Raw genomic sequence first — 23547 nt, 5'->3', positions numbered from 1 at the left:
AAAAAAAAAATTAAATTCCCTTCAGGCATGAAGTTAGAATGATTCGTATATTTTGAATTGTATTATAAACTTTTAATAGAAAACTAAATCAAACACACTGACGGCCATTCACTTAATCAACAATGAGTTAAAAAGCAACTTCGGTATTTGTATATATACTGTGTAACAACGGTGAAAGTCGCAATCAATGATTTATGCCTATTCTGCACATTAATGGGAATAAGAATTTATACACAACTTTCGATTGACAAAACATCAGGTTTCGAGGTACATATTTTCCATTGAAGAATTAGGCAATTTAGTAAACTTAAAGTAAGAACTATTTGGTTTAATATCTAGATTTTTAACTATCATTTAAAATCTTCTTAAAGAAAGATTGTCCTTAAAAATTTAAGTATGGAGGATAATTAAATTTCGTACGGGGAATATTATGCTGTGATGTTAGGGAGTTCGTCACAGTTTTCACTAAGAAATTAGACATTTCTAGATTTCTCAGTTATGGGAATACGAATTCGAAAAGTTTTTCCTCTCTATGCTTGGAGTTTTTTAATGTTTATTTTCCTATTCAATGGCTTAAATTATGCAGTCACTTGAAAATTTCAGGCCTGATAACGCTTTTGAAACTCGAAGATAGAGAAAAACTATCATCTGAGCTTAAAGGAATTGGAATTATAGGATATGCAAATAATTTTGACCACGTAATTGTGAACTTACCTAAATTAATCACGATTCTTATATAACTCTGATGCTGACTTATAGGCAGTATTGCAATACTATAGATTTGTTGACATTCAGCATGCGAATAAAAAACTCTTTTCTTACAAATATGGCACGCACTCTAATATGGCAGTGAACACTCTAATCAATTTCAACGTAATATAATTTTAAACAAGAAAATCATAATCGATTAACAGATTTGAAATCTTAAAAAAATGTGTATTACCTTGTTTATAACGGTCGAAACTTCCACACCAACATCAAGTATTTATTACTGAATCTCTTTACCTTTGTGGCTCCCTATGCACGAATATAAAATATATCAAAATAATGTCTCATTTCAATCACAGATAAAATGTATATTTTGAAACTAATCTGCTTATTTTCGTGCCATTATCTTTTGAATTTTCCCTTCCTTACTAGCTGAAAATTATGCAGGTTAAAATAGTAAATTTTAAGTATAACATGCATTTAGGTTTTCTCTTTATTGGTAAAAGCAGCGAGTATTTGTTAGAAATAGTTTTGAAGAAGTATAAAATGAACTATGATTCTAAAGCTATTTCCTCTGTAATAAAAAAGAATTGTACGAATTTTTTCTAACATTTGTTGTAATATGATTAGAAATAAAATATTTATTTACTAGAGAACAGGAAGAAAAATTTCATGCTACCTTTGAATAAGGATTAATCTTCAGGGATTTTCTTTAAAAAAATGTTTTATTGATGTCATTAATGATAAAAATGATAAAATAAATTGAAATTTAAATCTTATTTTTTCTTTGAAAGAAAAGTTGCTTCCGTGTTTTGCTAATAAAGATCAAATAATTTATACACGTAATGATAAGAATAAATGAAAATTTAAATAAAAATTTCATTTTATCTTTGAGTAAGTATTAACCTCGATTCTAATATAAAAGAAAAAAGCATTATAAATTATATAATTAAAGATTAATATTATGTAGTATTTATTTCTTTAGGTTAAGTATAAAAAATATTAAATATTAAAAGAAAAATATTTTAATATGCTTTTTTTTTCAAAACCATAACATTTTTTGATACTTTTTTTTCCCAACTGATTGTGGAAAATTTGACAGAGAAGTATAATTGCATCACTAGGTGATTTTAAATTAAAAATAAGTCAATAAAAAATTTGCAACTATCCTTTTTATATTAAATTAAGATAACTATTATCTTAACTTCTTTTATTTTCTGCTTGAAAAAAATTCATTTTCAGAATTCACCACTTAAATGCAAACACTTAGTTAAATTTCACTCAACATCCTACTTCATATGTCGCGTGATAATTTACACCTTTAAGGACATTTCCAAAAACAAAACATTTATAAAATGATCAAACGTCAGAAGCTTTTATCACTGCAAAGAAGGCAAGCTTCAAACTGAAGCTACAAAAATCTTTTTATTAACTGCTTTGATGGGAATCGATAAGCCTTGTCAAAACACCGATTTTCCAAAAATGAGTGTGAAGTGGCTTTATCTATATTAGGAGAGGCAATTGTGTCATGAGAAAACACTCAAATTTTTAAGTATTTCTTTGGAATTCATAATTAAATGAATAACATACTCGACATCGATTTAGATCATCGATCAATCCAAAAATTTCTTAGAATAATTTTTATGCTAATTATGAGCTTTTGAATATTATTCCTTATTTACAAAAATAAAAATTAATTTATGAATTTTGTATGTCTTTATTATAAATGAAAGAAAAATTGAATGCATGAAATCAGCATTAAATAAAATTTACAAATTAGTTATAAAGGCTCAAAACAAAACTGAAGGAGCCAAATTGCGAAAACCATTACAAAGTTATTATAGAAATATATAATCAACAAAGTGCCTGTTGGAGAAAACTGGAGGAAAACTGTTAAGTGTCATAAAAATAGTTATGCTCCGTAAGGAAGATTATGAAGAAATATGTCCTTAAAAATGAAGATAAACTTTTACCTTAATTTTGCTGTTAGCCCGTGGAAAAAATATTTCCTGGAAAAATTAACCATGAGTTTGGAGCATAAAATCTTCACAATTCACAATTAAGAAAAAATAGAAAATACATATATAGCATACTTTATATTCATTATTTTTCTATAAAAGTGCAAACTCGCACAGAATACTTAAAACGGTTTTACTTTGAAAATGTTTTGCAAGAATTTGTTATTTTCTGACATAAAACTAGTATTTAAAAAAAAATCCCAAATCATTCAGAAAATTCCCAATGAAACCATAGCATTTTAAAGAAATAATCACGGCTATATGTGTTGAGTTTTAACGACATTTTGATCAGGATGTCATCAAAACCAAGTTACATAAAATATTTATTTGAAATTTTTGCAAAGACGAAATCAAATTAACCACCCAGTCGCCAAAGGCGCCTAATTATCAAGTTCAAGGGTTTTTAATGATATGTGTGCCCTTTATAAAGTTTTTGTTTATATTAATTAAATTTGTCATTACTAGACGCCATAAGTAAATATAATAATCGTACAGTATAGAGTTTTTCTATTCAGGCTGATTATATGATAATTCCTTTCTTATATAATGTTAATTTCCGTCTTATATAATTTTTTTATTAAGTTAAATATAAAACTAATTATATAATTAGAAAAATATTGACAAAAAGGGAAATTTCTGATAAGCAAGTAATCATATTTTTGATTTTATGTATTAAAAATGAATGAAAATAACTTCTAATAGTATATTAATAAGAATATACTATTAAAAAGCGTTATTATGAAAATTTAATTAAATTTATATACCGCTAGTCTTTCTCATACAGAATAATTCGTAGCAAAAATCATTTTTCGCATTTTAATGGAGACACCTTATTTCTCAGCTCTTTACCAGAAGGCATCAAACATGCGTACAATCAACCTTTCATTTAATGCAATGGTTAGCTCATGATTCAGTTCTGGAAATTCTTCTATGGAAGTATTTTTATTCCTGAATATAAAAGTGTTTAAGCTTCAAACTAATGACACATCAGAAAGTAAGTTGAAATCTCATTCAAAATTTAAACTTTCAAGACATGGAACAAATGAAGTTAAATAAAAGTGTTACAAATAACATTTATCATAGCTAAAATGTTAGTGTCTTATTTTGAGATAAACTACTTTTTTGGGTGTTCTGTTTGTGAAAAATAATTTTCTTTTATCAGAAACAATTTACTATTATTTGATATTATAGTTAATAGACATCCATAATGGCTACAAAGACATTCTTTGGTAATAGTATTTTTATTAACCGTTAATGATAATTCATTTTCAGTGTTTTATAGTCTGTTTACATAAAATATTTATTAATCAAATTAATTTTTTTTAAATGTATTTTCTCAGTATATTTTAAAGTAGGTTATTTTTATCAGTAACATGGATGTGAAAACAAAAATGATAGGTGTATAAGCTCTGATAGCAATTTAATTTAAATAATAATATCTCATAGAAAAGTTAATCATATTTAAGATATTTATTTGTTTTTAATTATTCTTTATGAATTTATTTCTTTTGATATTTATAATGGTTATCAAACTATTCCTAAAGTCTCATTATTCTATGACATATAATTTTGTCATCCATTTTGGGATGAAAACAATTGCCTTTTGAAGATTTGTAAGGTTGAAAATTAGTATTTCAATACAGACCATTTTTGTATTTTATTAAATTGGATTCTATTAATACTTATTTTCATCTTTTTAATCTTTCTAACATTTCATTTTATTTATTTTAATTATAATAACGTTCCCTTGTCGATTTTTTTCATATTCCCTACTAAATTGTACTTTTCACATCAAATCTAAATTTAACTAATTGTTTTATAATTAAATTTGGAAAATTTTAAATTATGCACTATCATCTGGAACACATATTGGCGTAAAATTTCATTAATCTAGTATTTAAGGAAATGGGCCAAAAATTGTTATAAAAATACATCAATGAAATTTCAAAATATAAAAGTAAGTAATATGAAAATTTGAATACAATTTCATAGGGAAGAAAAAGGTTAAGAATAGCTCTGTTAAATTGTATGCCACTTTTTTTATTGCTTAACTTAAAACACATTAAAAAACAAAGCATTCATTGATGGATTAATAACTATAAATTTAGGCCATTAATTATGTATTTCAAATCATAAATTCTCTATCTATTTATAAAACGATAAAGGAATATAATATGGAAAATCACAATATGTTTGTATTATCAAAAATATCCTACTTTTTACAATCAAAGGAAGAAAAAAGTGAACATTTTCCAGAATCCGGAGAGTGCATCTGTCTCCAGCTAATATTCGCAGGTGATGTCTCCATCGCAATTAAGTTGACTGTTTCCGCAAGTGTTTATTTATCAAGCCGCTCATCGTCGTGGGAAACGGGCGGGCATGAGATTGGTAGAAGAGGGCGTTTAATTTACTGATATTAAATCTAAATTGAAGATTGAAGGAAAAGCATTCGTGTGGATAGCCAGTGCATTTTAAGTGACATAAACGGATTTCAAATACACTTTTCTTATTCTTCTTTATTTTTAGATTCTTTTAGTAATGTAATCTTGCAACTTATACTCGTTTCCCGATGTACTAATTTGTATATTTTTGAATTTTGATATGTATTGAATTATATTGAATGAATTCATTTTAATTTTAAATACCTAAGCATTTTCGATGACTTATTTTCCGAGCCTAATTAGTAATAAATCAATTAATCCAGTTAAATTTTGACTGTACACCAGTGACGCCACCTGGTTTTGAGAAAAAAATTGGTTTCCATATCCATACTAATAATTATTTTAAATTCAAGACTAAAGAGTACAAAATTATTATTATTTTTTTTTTTATGCGCATTCAAAAAATTTTGCTTTTTAAGTTAAGCTTTTTTTAGTTAAAATTATTCAAGTCAGCATACAATTGCGCTATTCTGAGATAAAATTTTCAAATACTTTATATTATTCTGAGTTAGAAAATATTCCAAAGCGCACTCAGCAGTTTTTTTTAGAGTCTTAAGATTTTAATAAAGGCAAATAAAAAGTGTTTGGGAATAGAAGCCCCAGATTTACAATCAGATAAAAATGCAAACATGGAAAATATTTCGTAGAATACATCTGATAATGTTCACAATACAAATTCAAAACAAATAACGGATTAAATGTCTCTGATAAATCTTTAGTGATTATGTGCATCTAGAAATATGTTAAGTATTAATATTCACATATCCAATTTAATTCTGAAAATAACTTTTTTCTTTCGAGATGAAAAGAAATGAAATCGAGTTCACGAATATTAAAATTCGCTATATCTCAAATAGCATTTAGTGCTGAATTTTAAAAAGGCAGTATCGAGAAAAGTAAGAAATAAGATACGATTATAAATGTATGATCTGCAGCGGGAGATTTACTTAAGTTTGTTAAGAACAGAAATGATCAGAAAAAGGATTTTCAATTATGCGTTGTATTTAATAACGGAACACAATAATCTCAGGCAAACAGGAAAATGAAAATGAAATAGAAGTAAGTAAATAAATATAAACTTACTCAATGAAATTTTTTTTTAGAAAACAATCTTATTGAATTCCTATAGTGTATTTAAAGCCCTATTTATGAGTGTTAAACGTGTAAGTTATAAACAAAACGCAATGATTTTCAGTTTTACGAAATTTAAGAATATTAAATCTGAGAAAAATGGCTTCTCTTTCAAAAATTTTATCGATCATTAAATCTGCAAATTTAAACCAAAATATACAAACTATTTGCTACAATTCTTTTCTTAACTAGTAGAAAACTGAAAGAAATGTCTGAAGAACGAAAATATTTAACAGATGCTCGTTACAATGCCAGTTACCTTGAAATGAACAATCAGTTGCTTCATATAAAATCAATAATCAAATCAAAATCAATAAAATTTTTAATTTATAAGAATATAATTCATAAGGCATTCTATTCAAGCCTGTCCACAAAAATATGAGATATTAACGGTTGTGATAGTTTTCACTTTTAATTATTTAAAGCGTATGATTTCATTTGAAAGACATGCTCAGAAGTGCACTTGAAATACTGCGTCAGAGAGCATGCATATAAACTGAAAACTCGCGGGAGAGGTCTCTCCAAAACTTTCTCGCGTACGCTCCAATAAAGGTCCCCCCACCCCGTTCCTTAGTATGAAATGACGCATCTAGAATACGGCCAAGAATAACTTGCGTAGCGAAATATGAATATCGTTGCGAAATATGAATCTTCATCGTGAATCTAAAAAATCCGTAAATCGCGAGAATATGTATATTGGAAGTTTTTTGTCGGCCGATTGATACCAAAATTGAACACAAAAAATTATAGCTGTAGTCAAGAAATATTCCAAATATCATCGATTTAAATCATCGCGTTTTCGAGTTATTGTATTTACATGCATGTAAAACTACAGACCGAAGGAAAGTCAATCCTTTGACAGATCTGTTTCAAAATTGAAGGGAAATTTGTATTTTAGATGGTAAACCTGTGTGCTAAATTTTATCTAAAAGCTCTTTGCTTTTTTTATTTGTCGAGTTCAGTTGTACTCAAACAGCTAGCCAGCCAAACAAACTTCATGTGAATGGATTTCATTCAACTTTGAGAGAAATCTACAAATTGAGTCCTAATTCCATATAATAAATTTCAGCCATCTAGCTCAAAATATTTGTTAATTATCGTGTTCAGAAATAGGCAAGCAGATTGAGGGACAAGAGAAAAAATGCCAAAAAATGCGTTTTTCGGACTCAGGCAGTTAATAAATGTAGAACTTCGAAAAAATCTCGAGTTCGAATCTTTTGACGATCATAATAATTTCTCTACACTTTGTATACAAGAAAATAATAAAAAAATAATAAATAAATAAATAAATAAAACATATTTCATTCACATAATCCAGAAAACGGAGTACAATTCTGATTCATTATTTAAGGAAAAAAAATTAAATACTTTTTTAATCCACTTCTCAAAGCATTTCGAAATTGAGTTGCATTTTCAAAAAGCCTTTTCCATTTCAAACACTCATGCGGTGAAGATTTCTAGTAAAACGTTAAGTTAATGAGTGGGAATAGTGTAATCGTTTCAACATGTTTATAACCTTTTTTAGATCAGTTCTATTTATTTAACAAAGTAATGCTTAACGACGAGTGATGCATTCATCCTCGGTTGCTAATCTTTAATTTATTCTACTGAGCGTGTAAGCCGTCTTGCTGTTGTTCAGCGGAGAAAATACTCGGGGGATTAATAAGCTTATCCGTGCTTCTACTCGACTTACTGAAGTATGCTAATGGCAGTCAATGCATTTAAGCTTTTGTAATGCTAACTAGCTCATTTAACTGAACTAGTTTTAAGGACTCTGCTACTAAAGGGATAATTAAAATTAATTAAACATTGTTTGCAATCTGAATTCTTTACTTTACTTTATTTTAAACAATTCTTTACTTTAAACGTAGTTAATACTCATTCTGCATTGTCTGATACCGCAATGTGTCTCTAAAGAAACACAATTTCAGTGAAAAATACTTTTTCAGTATTAAAAAGGATTTTAAGTGCTAAATGAAATATTATGTATTACCCAGTGGGAATGTTCTCCCAAAAACTTTCTTATGCACTCTTATTAGAGTGTATAAGAGTGTATAGGAGTGATAGGGTGTATTAAAGTGTGAAGTTCGAATACACTCTAAAAGGTGAAATTGTATTTTAGATGCATTTTTTCCTCATTCATTGAAATCAAAATGTGACTCAGAATGACAGTCTCCAACTTCCATACCAAATGTGTCCTTGCATTTTTGAGTTATCGTGCTCCACAAAATACAGACAGAAAGTGGATCAAATACTTGCTGAAAATGGCTTAAAATCTCAAAACAGATGTTAGATCCGTGTATTGAATTTTATGCATCTAATTTTCTTTCTTTTATAGTTACCGGGTTAACTTATATCTGAGCAGTCTGATAGACATATTTCTTTTGAATAGATATTCCTTAAAATTTGACAAAAATCTACACATTTGGAGTAAAGACCCAATTTCATACATCTAGCTCAAAGCCTTTTTCAGTTACTTTTGTCATAGACAGAGAGAAAGATGGATAGACAGATAAAATGTGAAAAAAAGGTTTCAGAGAGGTCTAAAACGTGTAGCTTCGTCAAACTCTCGAATTCGAATTTTTTTTGACAATATCCTCTCTATAGTTTGTATACGAGAAAATAAAAAGGCTTTCAAAATGTCGACCAGAGATGGAAGGTTCGATAACCGATTTCAAAAGTGATAAGCTGTTATGCCGCTCTAATAAAGCTAAATCTTTCGAGTCACTGTTAGGGTTTAGAAATTTGGATAAAGCGAGTCGGCTCGGGTGTTATCCCATTTATTAAGCAGGGTTCAATATTAAGAGGTCAGTACCAAAGAAATCTCTTTTAATGATAACCAGCTAGAAGGGTCTTTAGGAAACTTCCACTCATACTCTTTAATAATTTTATTTACATATTATTAATCGCATGGCATTGGCGAACAACAGTTACGAAAGTATTTATTTACGTGCGATCATTAACGATTAATCGCTGGAATGTAGCTAATACACAAGTACCAGAAAACTGAATATGAATTTTCACGCCCTTCTTTCAAGAACGACTGAAACCGAAATTTGACACATAACTACAATTATAATCATAATACATATACGCATTGATTTCATAATATTGAAGTCAACATGTTTTTGAATTATTGAATTTACCTGCATGCGAAAGTACAGAGAGACAGATCAGATCACATCCATGAACGGATCTGATAACAAATTTGATATGAACCTATATTGTATAGGCTAAATCTATATATCAGTTGTTATCTAGCTAGCTCTTTCTGGTTGGCCACCTGTAAATGTGAGCCCTTGTGAATGTTAAACGCCATTATGCCTGATTGATGCGGGAGACTGAAGTGGAAACCGACCGAGAGAAAATCTCACCTGGGTGTGATTCACTCATCTTAAAACACACGTAGTCTTGCCTCCATCGGAAAATAACTAACCTTTATTTGTCGTAATGGGTCATATCATGTTCGGAAAAATGGCTGTCTGTTGTGTATGATGCATTCTCTGCAAACTCTTCGAAATGAATATTTTGAAAGGCTTAACAGCTTTTATTTGAAATTTCATTGTCTGATTGTAAATTTATTTAAATGCTTTTGGATAATTTGTTTGCTTTAAACATTTTTTTATAAAAATTGCGCTAAGTTGTGAAATTTCAACTCTTAAATAATTTGGAATCGATGATAATATGAAAAAGTTGGAGGAAGCCCGCCATTTCTTTCATTTTTTAGGGCTTATTCTCTACTTTATGAGGAGGTGATCTTTTTCTCAAAGTGTCGTTTTGCAACAAGAGAATGAAACCTTCTATCATAGTATGTAAATGGTAGTTGCTAAGCCTTTTCTCATTAAAAATTAGAATATTATAAACTTTTTATCACTCATAACACTAGCATCAAAAGTAATCCAATAAAATCTAAACACAGTAAATTTTGTGAAGGCATGAGATAACAAAAAAATTGCTATTATCTGAAAGTCTTATTTAGTAGTACAGATATGATATAAAACATTATGATGATATAAAACAGTTAACTGGATAATATCAGATTTTTTAAAGATCGTTTATAAAAATAAGCCTTTTTTTTCTTTTCATGATACTTGTGAAAGCAGTTATTTTTAAATAGGAACAATAACAATTAAAATAGAAATTTAGCTCATCATATAGTAATATAATAAATGTAAAAAGATAATTTTTTACATCAGTATAAAGAATATTTTTAGGATGAAAAAAACTATTCTTTTTAAATATGCTGTTATAAAGTTTAAAACTTTATATTTATTATTTCCATTTAAATCTTCATTTTCTTGAATATTTATTGAGGTTTATAATAACACATATAAGCCTAATTTTGAAATTTTAAGCAATCATGTAATGTTGTATGCAAATCATAAGAATGTGTCGCCATATTTTAAGCTAGCATCCATATTACTCATATAGAATCATATTGTGAAGAAAACATATATTAAATTAATATTATAGATTTCGAAGGATAAATATTTTAATGTATACATAACTTATATATTTATTCTTTTATTAGAATAGTAAATATTTTTGTTCGCATTAGATATATTCCACTTTCAAGAATAAACTTTCAATTCTTACTTTTTTTTATATGTTCTTAATTTCTTACTTTAATAAATTATTTATTAAACACAAAGATGTAAGAGTATTAGATTCTCTTATAATTACTCTTAACAAATCGAAATTTTAACCGCAATTTATGATTATGTGGTTTAACTTCTAATGAATATCCAAGAATTACTTTCATTTAAATACATTTTGTCCTTGATTGCTTGGCTTTCGATAAGAAAATAATATTTTTTACTTTTGGCTACACATATCAAATAGCGTTCAAAACTTTTGAATTTTATTATATTGCACTTTTTAATCTTTAACATATTTCAAAATTCATGGTTAAAAGTATTATGAAGTCTAAAATTTATTATTTTTCAAATTAATTTTTAGATGACATCAACTCTATGAGATCTATTTTTCGCTTATTCTATCTTTTAAATGATAATATTTCAATTAATTCATCATTAAAAATTCTAAAAATATTAAAATATTCCATTGTCAATGAGAACTCATAAGTGCAAAGAATTTCAGAACTTTAATATATAGGTAAGTGAAAAATAGGCACTTCTCATGCGAAAATTCGTCGAATAATTTAAACCTGTGCTGAAACAAATGGTCAAAAAGTTGTTGCGTTAAGTTTGTACACAAGTTGACGCAGGCCTTGACGACGGTTTTTATCCAGGCCTAAATTATTTGGCGAGCTTATGCCTTCGCCTTGTTAACAGAAAAACATTACAAAATACCATTCTTACAGCAAGGAAGACGCAAAAGTTAAGTAAAAATTTTTAGAATGTTCTCCATATACAAGAATTTTTTTAAAAAGAAACAAATCACATGCTCATATGATAAACATTTTTTATTTACATGACTATCATCAATATTATTTTCCAAACAATGTTTTATTATCTAGTTGGTATCAATTAAAATTCATCCACGTAACGCTTATACAATGTTTTTTCCTCTGGGAAAAAACATAATAAATATAATAAAAACATGTATCATCAAGTTAAAAAATATTAGTTTTTTCTTATAAACTATCACACAATGCTTTATTTGCCTTTAAACAAAATAATTAAAATTTTGCTGCAGTTTACTGAAGCTCCTTTGAAGATACTTTGCATTAAGGAAAGTAACTGATAACACTACAACAGCAAATGTTAATTATATTATTTCTCATATCCTAGCTCATTAAGCTTTTGAATTGAATCCGTTCGATGTAAATGAATGTCATTCATTCCTACTTTATTCGAACACCCAGACTAAGAACATCCATCTATAGGTTTGGATCTACTTCAAAAGGTTTATCATCACGTCTGAAAATAACCCTTCATTCTGTTCGATATTTTCCCGCAAATAACCATTTTTATGCTTAGTCGAAGGCAGCAGTATTACTTCATAGTTGTTATTGTACGTAGAATGACTTTCAACGTTTCTTTATTTATCAATGAGGCATTTGTTACAATTTTTTTCATTCTAGATCATTGCAGTTCGGTATTTAGCCATATTATTTGAAGAATAAAGCGAAAAGTGAGGATAATGGGTTATTTCAAATATTTTTCTGTTCTTTAAATAACGGTGCAGAATTCAAGAGAAATTCCATTCCGTAGTCCATTTCATTTTGGTAATTAGGTTTCAGTAAAGAAGAAAGTATTTACCAATTATTCCAGAATATTTCATATATTCGAGTCATTTTTCGATGACTGTTCGATGAATATATTAAAAGGTTTATAAATTTAGATTGTAGGAGAACACTGTCGAATATGGACCGTCATGTCTTTTATGCTGGATTTTATCTTCAATTTTATTAAAATATTTTACTCGTAGAATAGGCATATTATATTGCAACGATGCAAATATGATTTATGGCCTAAGTTTCGCAGACAAAGGCCCCATGTTTTTATTTTGGCCTTAATTATTTTTAAAATGAAGGGTACAGAAAAAACGAGGCATTCCTTTCTATGGCCCATTTTATAATGTGGTTAGAATATAAGTAGCAAAAAACTGCTTACACATCATTTAATTTAATATATTTAGTAAAATAGTTTTAAGATAAGGTAGCTGAATTTTTTTTGTTATTACCTAAAAGTTTTCTAGACCGAAATGCAAATATAATTTAAATTTCATTGTTTAAAGCAATCAAATTGTTATTAAAAATAAGAATATTCCTGAAAGCAATTGCAATGAAAAGTAATCTTCATAAATGGAAACAAACCAAAGCAACGGTAGATATTTAAGGCCACAAATATTGACTCAATTTATTGTCCAATCAAGAATAAAGACTCAATTTATGTGTTTTTGTACTTTATATGAAGAACAGGGGAAGAAGAAGCATTGTATTATAATGTTAATTCTTATATTCGTATAATGTGTACGGTAGGATGAACAAATGTTTTTGCTTTAATTAAGTTTATAAAAATGTATGACCCATGAGAGTCCCCATTTAATTTGGTAATTTAATTTTTATGTACTTTAGTCTATTTAAAGTGTATTTCTTAAAATGTAAATTACATTTTTTATAGATAAATAAACTGAAAAAACTATATTACTTTTTATTTAAATTAATTCTCTATTACTGTATAATAAAAAGTGTTTATGTTTTTCAAGTGCGATAACATTATCCTATAATCTGTTCTTGAAGTCTTTTATTCCCCGTGTTTCCGGAAAACAACGAGAGAAACTTTTTTAATGCGCAGAATTAAAAATATGAAAAATTTAGCTTTCAAATATATTTAAGCTCCGTACCTTTACTTACTCTTGACGATAGAGGAATAAAGATTAATAATTATTTAAATAATAAATGCAAAAAAATTTATATTTACTTTCGATCCTCAGCCATTTTAGTAGTGTTTTTGTTATCTTAATGTTGCCATATTTTCACAAAGATAATCATTATCCAAAGAGTCTTTTCATTTTCTTAAGCCTTATCAAGAAAGGCACTTGCATATCTTGTCAATTGGGTAATTGAGAAAGCCAAAAGGACTGCTGCATGGAACCAATGCATTCACACAAAATAACCGCAGAGTTATTCAGGGAACACATTGTTATGTTACATTGTAATTTCTGTTTAATATAGTTAGAATAATTCTTTTGTTGTTTGAAATACATTTAGAAACCTTAAAATGATTTTATAACTTTAAAATGTTTGTTTTCAAAAATAAATTTTCGTTAAAACATATTTCAGTTCCAGTTAAATAAGTAAATGCATTATGTCAAATGATCGATCACTTGCAGAACTGATCAAACTTTCCTTGGAGAATAATAATCGGATTGATTACCATGTGCGTTTTTAAAATCCTGCCTTATTTGTGGAAATTATAAGAGGATCATTAGATGTAAGTTGAGATGTTGCTTAACTTATTGTGACAATTATGTTTCACTTGGAAAACATACGAAATGTCAAATATTTCAGCATAATTATGATTATAATTGTGAGGGGTGAAATAGGCCTCAGAAATAAGGCAAATTTTCGTACAATTGCAAACTGATATGCAGGCTTTTCATTGAAGGGGCAGGAAATTAAGAGTGCCGAAATGGGCATCAGGGGAAGAAAATTATCGTACAATTCAATATCACAAACTCCGTTCAGTTGGTGAAAATAGCAATAACAGTTATAAAAACGTGCCATCGAAATGAATAAAAAGGAAGCCGATAACTCATCGCTAATTTCGCGTCATTTTTCGATTGTATCAAAGCATTTGTTGGAAGTACAGTCTCCAAGACCACCTACAGCAATTGCGGATAAAGCCAAATTAAACTATTGATGTGGACAGCATTTCATTCATTCAAGAATAGCATGGGTGATTATTCGAACGAGGAAAATACCGATAAGCATCTGATTTGTGTGATAAGCAAGTGATAATCGAAAAGCGTTCCAAAAGTTTATTGCACATATTATTCGGAGAATAATATCCGAGGAAAAGGCTTATACCTATCTTTCAGAAAAAATAATCGACAACTATTGAAGACAAGGAAGTAAAGAATACAAAAGATGGTTGCAGTTGAACTGTCTGCTCGGCACACGGCAAAATAAAAGACTCAGCACAATGAAAAGATGGGCTCCTTTTAAGTGTAGAAGGCAAAGCTTCAAATCCAGATAAATTACTCCCATCGGATAGAGGTTATGCGACATGATATAATCCTTAATATTCTATTATTGGTTTTTTCTCAGATGAAGCTAGCTTTAAACAGAAGGCAGATTGTATGCATGTGATTATTAGAAAATTCCCGTTACAACTGTGTTATCGAAAACTCAAGGAAGGTTAATTTTAACTTCTAGTCAGAAAACAATCTGTTGAGAATAGAAGCTGTAACTAGATGTTCGATTTTTTTTAAATCTTTAACCCCTTATCTAAATACGTACTATGTCTGAAATGTACTTTGTTTTCCAATAGTAGGATTTTCTGTTTATTGTGCCTGCCGAAATGTGGTTGATTCATGATGTGCCGTAGCATTTTTTTTCATAGCACATAAGTACATGATTTCATAGTACATACATAGTACATGGTTTTCATAGCACATAAGCACATAGTTTCATAGTGCATAAAAATTCCATATCTTGGATTAACCTTATATGCTGTTCCAGTGCTCAATCCCTAGAACTTTTTGAGGATATCTTTGTTTTTGTTACACATAAAGGAACGCTGAAAGCTCTTATAGAAATCATCGTCTTCGACATGACGTAACTCCTTATCTCAAAGTATATTAAATCTCTAAATATACCAAACGGTATATTTGATCACGGCTGACAATCATTTATCTTTTTCTATCAGTTGCGCAAACACTTTCGCATTCACAACTCCAATTCTTTTCCCTTCGTGCTCTATAGTTTGCTGAGCTTTTCATGGCAGTTTTTGAAATCATGTTGTCACATAACTCTTTCTGTTCTAATTATGTTAATAATTAGATTGCGAAATAAAGGTTTTCGAGCCTATTATTCTGATTTATGTTGTATCCAGTTGACATCTCACTTTACCCAAGTAATTTAGCGATATTCACCCAATAGCTGTGGTTTGTTGACCATAATCTACGACAATTTATGTTTTTCTTCATAAAGACTCATACTTAAGGTTTCAATTATTCATTTTCTTTAAATATTTAATAATAGACGCAAGAATAAATATTAAAAGTTCGTTATTTTTTCGATCCTGCATATTTATTAATTTATAAAGTAGATAATTCCAATGCTTAGTGGCAAACTTCCAACGAAACTTAACATACGCATGCACAAAAAGCGTGATTCCGAAAAGTATTTTTTCGAACTTGAAAAGATCTAAAACCCTAATATTAAAATCAATTCATATGCACGTGTGTGTATATTTATAATTTTGATTATTATAATAGTATCTTTTTATAAATAAAATATATCAAAAATAGGCAACATACGCTACAGGTTGAAGATACGCTACAGGTTATTAAGAAATAAATTTAGTTTAAAAGAGCTAAAAGCTATGAACCAAGCCAATAATAATGAAAAATATTGGCACACAGAAGAAGTTTGGGATGATATCAAGAAGTGTACAAAAAATGAAAATGTATACTATAAAGAAAATTTATTATTTAATTTTTTCTAATGTAAAAATAATTATAGATATTAATTAATTTTACTAAATATAATAATCTGCTTGAAATATTTACGTTATATAAAGGTCTATTTAGTTGATGCAATCAATTGTTGGATTATAATTTTTGTTGAATTTGTATGATTTCGTTTGTTTGATTTTCATTACTGATGAGTTAACAACAGAATTTATTCACTCTATTTATGAATCATTTACTGCCGGAAATTTTTATGCATTCATTTCTGTTATTGAAAATTTAAGATAATGACTGAACTTTATTGAGTGTATTGTGTAGGAAAAGGTTGAAAATGTTGCTTCAATTAAAATTAGTTTTATTTAAATATTTCGAATTTTGTATACATGTATCAATTTATATATTTTGAATAAATGAATCAAAACCAAAATAAATTACAAATGTGGAATCTCATTTCATAAATATGCTAAATGCATGTAAATTGTTTGATTTTAATGTATTTCTTATACACAAAAAAGACATTATAGTAAAAGTAAAACGTTATTTAACAGCTTTAAATTATAAAGCAATTCAATAGATACCATTTACATAGGATTTTAAATACATTTTTTTCAACAAATTAAAAAAAAATCCAGAATTTATATATAACTTTTATAGAAATAGTACCTATTGTAAAAATGTATTAAGGGAAATTAAATTGCTTTTATGAATAAAAAATAAAAGTAAAATGGCACTAAGGAAAATATTTCACATATTCGCGCTTTTTAAAACATCTTATTAGCTTTGACAAAATTAACATCGGCAAAAATAAAATAGATGCTTCTTCTTTTATATTATTTTACTTTTGCAATATCATTCTTGGAAATAATTTCTTTTTCTGAAATAAACTTCCTATTTTCCACTTTTCAAAAAAAATAAATAAATAAATAAAACTCTATTTGCATACACTTGTGCAGAATTACAAAAATGCGATAAATAGTTCAAATAATTAGAATATATAAATTTTCATTCGACGAAAATGGCGATGTGTATTCCAAACTAATCATTACAAACATGACCCTGTTTTGATTTTTTTGCTGCAGTGTGAACAAAAGTCATTCAAAATCCCCATTTCTCACAGATGGATTTCATCTAAAATTTGAATCATGTTTTCACTAAATATCAAAAAGACATAAAGCCAATATAATTTATCGAACTCATTGAATCTTCAGATTATCGCGTTCACTAGCACAAATACTCAAATGGCAGATTCCCATTCTCCGTTTATTTAAAAATCTGATACAGTTTTTAGTACACATATCACCAAAATACATTGTTTTTTGATAACTGTAAACAGACCAGATATCAGAAGTAGTGAATTTTTACCAAATATCAAAAATAAAATTTACCAAATATCAAAAATAAATTTACCAGATATCAAAAATAAAATTTACCAAATATCAAAATATAAAATTTACCAAAATATCAAAAGTAGTTAATTTTTGACTCGACGGAAGCTGAAGATTCACGAATAGTAAGGTCAAATTTGAAGGCAACTATGCTCTTTGTATACTTCCTATAGAAAAACGTAACAATATATTTAACAACGTAATATTATTTTTAGGAAGTATATTCGAGAGAGAATTAATTAAAAATTAATTTTGAAAAAATTACAATGAATCAGCTTAATGATAAAATTTTGCCTTTTTTCAGGAAACCTTGATGTTTTCTCTCATTTTTTTTCCTAAACAGGTTAATAAATTAAGTAAAAGGTTCATCCGATCAGGTTGTATTCATAATTACTCGGCTATTTATAGAACGCAAAAAGGCAGGCCTTTTCTAATTATAAAAGCAAATTAATAAGTTAATTGTTTTCTTATATCTTTCATACGATGGAAAATTTTTTATGAGGACAGCAGGAAAAAAGATTGTTTATTCCGCTTTTAATATTTCCCAATTTTTCAAAAAAAGAAAAAGAAAAAAGGAAGAATTACTTAAAAAAATATAAATAATTACTCAATATCTTTTAGAATAAACTGAGTCTTGATGTTTCATTAGGACGAGTTTTGACAGGTTGTCGATTCTTCGTCTGATCTAAGGATCTCTTTTCACTCTTTGCAATTATCTTAAAAATTGATGTTTTCTTTTTTCATACAATTTAGCGACATTTGCATTCTTATAATATGCATTTTCCAAAAACATGGAAAAAAGGCAATTTATAAAAGACAATTTCTATTCCCAATCAAATTTTCTAAATTATGAAATCGTGGAAAATAATTTTCATTCATCGAAAGACGCGTGAAATAGGAGTGTGTCTTAACTGCATCGATTTGCAACAGAAACACAAGAAATAGATGCTTTAACATACTGTAAGTAATGAAAATATATTATACAAGAAGCCATGTTACACATCATGTCGGTCATCATTTTATATCTTTTATATCATATTAGCCGTCTTTAGAGACATTTTGGTTCAGCAAGATTATTTAATGCGAAAAAAGTAGCGAAATATTTTTGAATCCAGAATTATTATATGTATTGAAATTGAAATAAATTTGCAAAAATTATCTTCATAAGCAAACCTACTCAATACGAAATATTTAAACAGAATTTTGATATCTTAGAGTGTTTAATAGATAGACTTAGATTTTTGATGTACTATTTTACATCTTTAAATGCTATTTTCTCAAATTCCAATAAAGTGTAATGCATGTATTTTGTCGAAATTTGATATAATAATTTCTCAATAAAATATGCATGCAGTTCCTGAACTAGAAAATAAATAATTTATTCATTTAGAAATATTCTATAGTTGTCTTGATTGTTCACAATAAGAAAAAAAAAAATGAAAATTTCATATTATATTTCAACAACACCATATATTTAAAGAGGAGAATAGAAAAAGAAATTATTTTTCAATCTAGGAACTAGATAATATGTCTCTTAAGTTATATGCAAAATTTGAAGCAAATGATTTGATAAATCTTTAAACTAAAAGTTTCTGTTGTATACTATTTTTTTAATAAAAACATTTTATTTCAAGTTAAAAAAAATGTTTATCATTATAGTGGTATATTTTGGTTTTCTTAGATATATTTTCAATCTTTTTATACCAAAACTCAAAAATATGATTATTTTAATATTTTTCAAAAAAATCATTAAATTTATTTAATGTTAAAATGTCCATCTTGCATCATTTAAATTTGTTCACCAAACAATAATAAAATATAAATAGAGCTATAGTAACTTATTGTTCAACATGTAAAATCCTTCCGATGAGCCATTTCAAGAACATTTTGGTATTTATAAACGTGGACACATTCAATGTTTCCTTGACAAACATACACATCTAATTTAATTTTCTATTTTTTAAACATTAATTTATAATTCATTATTATAAAAAAATATGAATAAGTGAAATTGGTTATTCTTAAATCCACTAATATGGAATAAGATAAAATTAATAAATTAATGATAAACAAGTTATGAAAATACTATAATGGTCCATTTATGGCATTGCCATTCACAATACCACAGAGTACGAAATTTCAGAAATTAAGCATCTCAAAAAAGGAGTGCCATATCGATTACAAAATTCAACCTTTACAAACATAAAGAGAGATCCAATCGGATTCTATCTGGTTAAATTTTTTCTTCTTTCAATAAGTCGTTTATTCAATAAGTTTTTCCCCCCTAGGCAACCAATTTCTTCTGGAAACTATTCCATTAACACAAGAAAAAGAAATAATAATGAACATAGCCGATTTATGTTTTATTATTTCCGTTTGATTTTTTTTAAATGAACTTATTACAACAAAATACTGATCAATTGAAAAGTATGCCTTAAATATAGGGTGCATAATGTTAAATATTTCAATCAAGTCAGAAATAAAATTGAATGAAAGTTAGAATAAATGAAATATCAAAACAGAAATTTAGAAAATAAATCGTAAAATAATAAAATGAAGAGAATCAAATGAAACCACATGCGGAAATTAGAAAAGTAAAAGTATTTAAAATATATCTTATAATCTTTGTCAAAAAATGAAAATATTTCAAGTTATTTAGAAGAGATCTCGGTTTCTTTTGTGGTCTAATAATCAACTGAAAACTCTTGGTTTTTAATTTTTCTTTATTCAGAAAGTCAATTTGCTTAAAATGGAAAATTAATAAACCTCGGATACATTCCATGTTCATTCTGAAGATAACACTTCAGGAATTAAAAAAAGTTTGGTTATTTTGCATTCATACATGAATATTAGTTCTATAAATGAATATAACGCATCTTTAAATAAAAATATTAATTTGTAGTGCTTTTTAAATTAATTGTTAAGTCCTCTGTAATTCTATTGACTAATTAATAAGGCAAATTGCATGTACATCACCATAGAGCAATTAAAAGTAAAAATTGGAAAAAAAAATAGTATGTAGAATAACAAAATTTTATTTTTAAAAAATGAATTTTGTCTAATTCTTTTAAATCTAAATTTGTATTTATACCCATGTTTATTACATATTTATAGCAATTTTTATGAGTATTACATTATTATGATAATTATTTATTATATTAATTATTTATTAGGATAATTTTCTTTTGGCAAGTGATAATTTACTCATGCACATCTAGCTGCATTAATGCTTTCTAATCTATCATGTATTACCTTACAAAAATATTTCAACTATGTATGTCTTACAAATGCGATGTTGTGGCACATGCATAGAAACACAGGAGCACAAAGGAAAAGAAAATTATTTTCTATGATAATTTTCTTTAGACATACGCTTAATTTACTAATGAACATCTGAATGCATAATCTATTATGTATTATATTACAAAAATACTTCAATTATTTAATCCTGCATGAGTCCCAAATATGATTTCGTGACGTTAAAATTCTTTTCTTATCGTGTAACAACTTGACGAGGTGATGGATGGGACCTAGGAAAATGCTCCGGCGATGGACAAGTCTAGTAATGCTTGTGAAGAAAAAGCGAATGTGAAGACCATCGTTGATTGTTCATTGGATGAAATTTTTATTTTAATGTAAAGTAGAAACACCAGTTTAACGACTACTCTAAAATAAAAAAAGGAACTTGTTATTTTAATCTGAAGTTTAAAAATTTACGTAGAAAGCAAAGAAATATAAAAAGTTAATTAACTTTTAAATGAAAATATCAGTTATGTTTGGAAATACTTCTTTAAAATATTCAGAAAAAAAATTGCTAATTAATAGTTGATATTATGCAGACACAAACGCCAATTCAACGGTCAATTAATTACTTTCATATTAAGAAGATAATCAACATCCTTGTATTCCAAAATGTTTTTACTTTCTTTTAAAAGTATTCAATTTCCATCTTTCAATAAATAATAAATTATTTTATTTTTTATTTTGCCATCGAAAATAAATAATATTTTATTTTTATAATTTCTGAGAAGTTGGTTGATGAATCAGAATTATATAATGAAGATATTTCTTATTTCATTGCTGCTATTTTTATTTCATAAAATACATTCTTGTCTTAAAATTAATCCACCTTATGTCATAATTTCCTTTGGGTTTTGAATGTAAACAGTTCCAAATACTTATTTTGTTTTGTGAGTTAAAATATTATATTATTTATGATAAAAAATAATTATTAAATATTCACTAATGATAAAACTTCATGTTTTTAGCAATGTATTTATGTATTTGTTCTGATTTTAGTCAAGAATCATAACTTTGACATTTATTTCGATAATCGAGGATTTAGGTTTTTATTGCTATTTTCAAAAGTTAGTGATGTCTGTCATTTTAGTTTACATTTTACCTTCGAAGCTATAGATATCTTAATATTAAAAAAAATAAAAGAATTTTTATTTTTATTTTAGAGTTTTATTTTCAATTTGAGTTTTAGAAAGAAAAAGAAAGAATAGCGTTTAATTTTTAAAGAATAACATTTATTTATATTCCGATCTTCCCCAATTTTCAGAGAATGTATTTTCAATACTTCGAAACATCGATAAAAATAGCTTATATAAGAATTTTACTTTCATAATAGCGTACTGGATAAGTTTATATATATAAAAGAAGATGTATTTTTTTTAAAGTATTTGACATTTGCTCATAAATCTATAGTTTCATTTTTTTGGTTTCTAAATTCTTAAATGGAAGAATGTTTCAGAAAATTTTTATAAAATTAATATTCAGAATAATAGTATAAGATTATAAGATTCGCTTACTAAATTCTTCTGTAGTGTTACACTTTAAAATGCTACAGAAAATTTAGTCTCACAAAAACCTCTAACGAGGGACGTTGGAGTGACTATAACATTTGTTCACTGGATTCGAGAAACCGCATTATTTTTTTAAATCTCATTTTCAACCAATTTCTAATTCTCACCATTTGATGTAAACGCGTGGCAACTTTCCATATCCAATTTAAGCATTCAGAGTCTATTCGGATATTTTTCAGAGGAACCGAAAGTTCACGATGGTGAAAGTGCTTTCAGAGCACTCTCATAAATGGCTCACGAGTGACAGTACTCCCGGAGCTCTTCGCAGTTCCCAGAAATAATCTTAGCGAGTTCTTGAAACAGTTGCGAACACTCGGAAAGAATATTGTCAAGAATATTACGGTTTCGTTCATCTCATATCTTTATCTGCCATATGAATATGTCGGCTGATGTCCAGCTGGCTGTGTTAACAATCGATATACATATACTGCGGAACATTTTTTGTTTTGTAAGACCCTACAAAAAATAAACTTTTTTGAATTTTGATGTAATGAAATTTCTTCACGTATTCTGTAATTTCATTATAAGTGTTAATTCAAAAAAAAAAAGGTAACTTTTAATTTTTATTAAATCTGACATTTAAATCGAAATCTCATTCCACTTCATTTCAGGCAATTTCAGTATTTTAATTATTTTTGAAAAAAATGATAAAAGAAGACTAAAAAATCTATGTGCTCTTTTCAGCTAAACTATATTTGACAGCATTTAAAGTGTTTAATTTTCATGGGGTTCAACATTACTGACGTAGAAATGAAGATAGGCAAGATAAAAGTCTAATTTAAGCAAGTTACATGCAAATATAATTCGAGGTCTTCTAGTGATAATAAATATAAAAAAAATAATAATCATAATACTTATCAATATTAATGTTTTAAATATTTAATAACCAAAA

The sequence above is a fragment of the Argiope bruennichi genome, chromosome 4 (assembly GCF_947563725.1).
Source record: "Argiope bruennichi chromosome 4, qqArgBrue1.1, whole genome shotgun sequence".
NCBI lineage: Eukaryota > Metazoa > Arthropoda > Arachnida > Araneae > Araneidae > Argiope > Argiope bruennichi.
The sequence above is the reverse complement of the archived record's forward strand: the minus strand, read 5'-3'. Positions refer to the sequence as shown.